The sequence below is a fragment of the Nannospalax galili genome, unplaced genomic scaffold (assembly GCF_000622305.1).
Source record: "Nannospalax galili isolate Female #2095 unplaced genomic scaffold, S.galili_v1.0 scaffold279, whole genome shotgun sequence".
Lineage (NCBI taxonomy): Eukaryota > Metazoa > Chordata > Mammalia > Rodentia > Spalacidae > Nannospalax > Nannospalax galili.
Window position 1 is genome coordinate 3240584 of NW_008343971.1, and position 1184 is coordinate 3241767.

Below are 1184 nucleotides of genomic sequence, written 5' to 3' on the forward strand. Positions count from 1 at the left end.
GAGATAGTGGGGTATTGAAGTCCCCTACTATTAATGAGTTGGGGTTAATTTGGGTCTTAAAGTCCTGTAGTATTGTTTTTATGAAGTTGGGTGCACCAGAGTTTGGTAAATATATGTTCATGATTGTAATATCTTCTTGATTTATTGTTCTTTTGATCAGAATGAAGTGGCCCTCTTTATCTCTTCTTATTAGTTTTATTTTAAAGTCTATTTTGTCAGATATTAGAATTGCTACACCTGCTTTTTTCTTAATACCATTTGTTTGGTATATTTTTTTCCCATAAGATAAAAATATCTTCCGTAAGATAGTGTCTATCCTTGAAAGTGAGATGAGTTTCTTACAGACAACAAAAAAAAGGGGGGGCGTCTTTCTTGAGCCATTCCATTAGCATCTTTTGACAGGGGAGTTGAGGTCATTGATATTTAGTGTTATTGCTGAAAAATGTGTATTGGATACTGTCATTTTAACTTCTTTGTGTTTGTGGCCTTCTTTTGTGTTTCTGTTATTATATCTTTCTTTGTTTTCTTTCTGTTGACTCTTGGGTATACTCATTCCTATCTTTAGTCCTTTGTATTGCTTAGAGTATTGTCTGTGGGACTAAAGGGCTGGTTTGGTGGACATGAATTCCTTCAGTCTATTTATGTTATGGAAGATTTTTCTTTCCCCTTTGACTATAATAGACATTTGGCCAGGTATAGTAATTTGGGCTGGCATCTGTGGTCATTTAAAACTGGGACTGCTTTGGTTGAGGCTCTTCTGGCTTTCATAGTTTGCACTGAAAAGTCAGCTGTAATCCTAGTGGGTTTTCCTTTATGTGTGACTTGTTTCTCTTTTGCAACTTTCAGTATTGTCTCTTTGTTTTGTACATTTAGTGTTTTTACTATGATGTGCAGTGGAGAGTTTCTTTTCTGGTCCTGTCTGTTTGGTGTTCTATATGCTTCTTGTATTTGTATGGGCATGTCTTTCTTCAAGTTTGCGAAATTTTCTTCCACAATTCTGTTGAAGATCTGGTCCATGCCATTGTCTTGGGATTCTTCTCCTTCCTGTGTGCCTATGATTCACAAGTTTGGTCTTTTTATAGTATCACTCAATTCCTGCATATTCCATTCTTGTGATTTCTTAAATTTTTCATAATCTTTGCTTGAGTGGTCCAGTTCATCCACTTTATCTTCCAGTCTTGATA